Here is a 3,450-nt window from a genome sequence, read left to right as displayed (position 1 = left end):
TTCATATTTTCCTTTATCAAATGATTTTTTCTAGTAACAGGTGTACAGTGGAGGTCTAGCCAAAGAGACATAGTGAGTATCTGTTTAAGGCTTTGGGGCAAGATTTTTTTCCCTAGGAGAGAGGGGATTAAGAATTTTTCCTTATCATGGATAGTGTTCTGTAAGATTGTAATGCTTTAGCGGCTACGCCATATTAAAGTCATGAGAAAAAAGCCAAGAGACAGAGAGGTGACTGCTGCTAGCCTTCTTGAAATATGAAACCAATGTCAAAGTCATGTGTTCTGTAAGCTGTAGCCAAAAACATTTCTAACTGGCGCGCTAGGAATATAGAAGTTTGGTTTGTTTTTTATTGAACAAGTGATAACCATCGCTCATCTTAAATTATACAAGAAAAATATTTTTGTTGATATTCACAAATTCCTTATAGTGTCATTTGTTATTTGGATTCATATGAGTTTTAAAATAGAGAGATTGAAAGTACCTTGGAGTTATTACATCAAAAATAAAACACATGCTGAAAAATGGTCAGTATATTATAAATTTTATCATTAAAGTAAAAGGACCTTAGGCTGCCATTTGCAAGAACTTACAAAGTATACATTGTGGTATGCTTTCTATTTCAAAAAATTCGTAGATTTTCTTTACTTGAAGGACATGTGTATAATTTTTCTCACCTTTTAAAAGAAGCACTTTATGGCTTCACTTTTACAAATCCAAATTGCCAGCTTTCCCAGTCTTGTGCTTTGGAGGCATTGTTAAGTAAAATAAGATTTGCTTTAACACCAGCACTGCAATACCATGATGGATAATGCAGATGGCTGCTAAGTGAGCAATGGGCGGGTAGCCTGTCCAGAGTGGATACACTGGACAAAGGGGTGATCGACAGCCCAGGTGGGGTGGAGCGGGTGCACAATTTCATTTATGCTCCTAAAACTTAGGACTTGTTTATTTCTGCAATTTTGCATTTAGTATTTTCAAACCATGGTTGATTGCAGGCAACCAAAACCTCTAAAAGTGAAGCTGTAGATCAGAGACTTCTGTAATTGATTAAACTGAAAGAGTGAATTATGTATTTGGAAGAAGGGCTGTTTCTTCAAAAAGTTTCCTCTGTACACCTCTCAGTAATTGTGAAAGTTTGTGATTTGCCCTTTTTTAAGAAAAATTATATTTATCATCTACCATCTCAAACAATTCCCAAACATTTCTGAGGCAGCATAACAAGATTTTCAACTTCAAAAACGACTAGATAACAATGTGAACATTTCAGTGTTTTTTAAAAAATTAATTTCCACCTTACTATTATTCTACTTTGGGGTTTTTACTACTCATAAAAGATGTATTAGACCAAATCAAATCTATAAATCTCAAGGGAGTTCTGAAGCTAATCAGGATTGCATGTGGTTACACATTTCTCATGTTTTTCATGATGTACATTTCTATTTATAGTGATGTATTTCCTTGTTTTTACTTATTTTAAGAGACTAAATATCTTGTTAATTTGTAGCAAGAAATTTAGATTAATTGGGACCAATATACTGAAATTCATGAATTATTCTATAAGATTTTTAACAGAAACAGAAGAAAGGTTAACTATCAGAAGAAGAGTCAGAAATAATGACTGTAAGGTAAAAGAACTCAACATAGCCATTAATTTCAAAGATGGTAGAATAAGGTACTGTTAGTAACGATATTATGGAACTTAGGAAAAATGACTATGCAAAGTAATGTGATCAAGCTAGAGATTTCCCCCATAGGTTTTAAAGTGCAGAATATATCTAAGTAAATTTATGTTAGATAACAAAATGTTTTGCAAATCATCTAAAAAATAGTACCAATTGGGCTACATCTGCATAACCGAAATACTTGATTAGAATTGTTTTAAATTGGTACATTAACTAGATAATGTCTCACTACTTCAAATGTGTTTGCTAGAATTGCAAACCTTAAATTTTAATTCAGCAAGAGTAATCCTTTTTTATTTTTAAATTATACTTAACATACAATATTATATTAGTTTTAGGGATACTACATTGTGATTAGAAATGTATGTACCTTATAAAATTATTACCACAATAAATCTAATAACCATCTGTCACCATTCATAGTTTTTATGATATTTTTTATTATATTCCCAATACTGTACATTACATTTTCATGACTTATTTTATAATTGAGAATTTGTACTTTTTAATCCCATCACATTTTTTGCCCATCTCTCCACTCTCCTTGAGTTTGGCAAACATCAGTTTGTTCTTGTATATCTATGAGTTTGTTTCTGTTTTGTTTTGTTTGTTTTACTTTCACAAAAAAAGTGAAATCAGATGGCATTTGTCTTTCTCTGTTGAACTTAATTCACTCTTATAATATCTTCTAGGTCTATCCATGTTGTCAAAAATAACAAGATTCCATTTGTCTTTGTGGCTGAATAATATGCCGTTTTGTATACCACATCATTAAAAAAAAACAAAAAAAACTTCCTTGACTTTTAAAGAGAGAAGAAAAGAGAGAGGGAGACATCAATGTGAGAGGGGAACATGGATCACCTACCTCCTGCCCGCCCCCTATTGGAGATTGAGCCTGCAACCCAGGCAAACACCCTGACCAGAAATCAAACCAGCAACCTTTTGGTGCTCAGGATGATGTCCCACCAGTTGAGCCACACCGGCCAGAGCTATATCACATCATTTTTATTCATTCATTTATTTTATACATTTATGTATTGATGGGCATATCCCATCAATATTTATATCTAGGTTGTGCCCATATCTAACCTAATGTAAATAAGTTGCCATGAACATAGGGACATACTAGTTTATATTTTTTTGAATTAGTGGTTTTGATGTTTTGGGATAAATACCCAGAAATGAGATTGCGAGGCCATGTAATAGTTCTATTTTTTTTTTTTTTTTGAGGAATCTCCATACTGTTTTCCACTATGCTGTACCAGTTTACAATCCCACCAATAGTGCACAAGGGTTCCCTTTCTCCACACACGTGCCAACATTTTTAACTAGTGTCTTTTTTGATAAAAGACAATCTGAGGTGACATCATGTTTGATTTGCATTTCCCTGATGATTAGTGATGTTGAGCATCTTTCCATGTGTCTGTTGGCCATCTGAATGTCTTCATCTTCTCGCCTATCACTGCTGGTTTTCAAAGGGCATTGTGAGGATCCCTCTTCCCACCACAGGTTCCCCAAGCTGGGAAGTCTGGAGCGAGACTTAGGCCCTTTGCTCCTCAAGACCCCCTCACCTCAGCTATCCCTCTCATTTGTGAATTGGTACACCATGGGTGGGCGTCCTGACCAGACTGCCTCTCTGTCCTTCCTAGCTGTCTCCGCGTGGCTTCTTCCTTATATCTTCAGTTACAGGAATTCTGTTCAGCTAGTCTTCCGGTGATTCTCAGTGATGTTTGTTGAATATTTTGTTGTAATATTGATTTGTTCATAG

The sequence above is a fragment of the Myotis davidii genome, unplaced genomic scaffold (assembly GCF_000327345.1).
Source record: "Myotis davidii unplaced genomic scaffold, ASM32734v1 scaffold374, whole genome shotgun sequence".
Lineage (NCBI taxonomy): Eukaryota > Metazoa > Chordata > Mammalia > Chiroptera > Vespertilionidae > Myotis > Myotis davidii.
Note: the sequence above shows the minus strand (reverse complement) of the source record.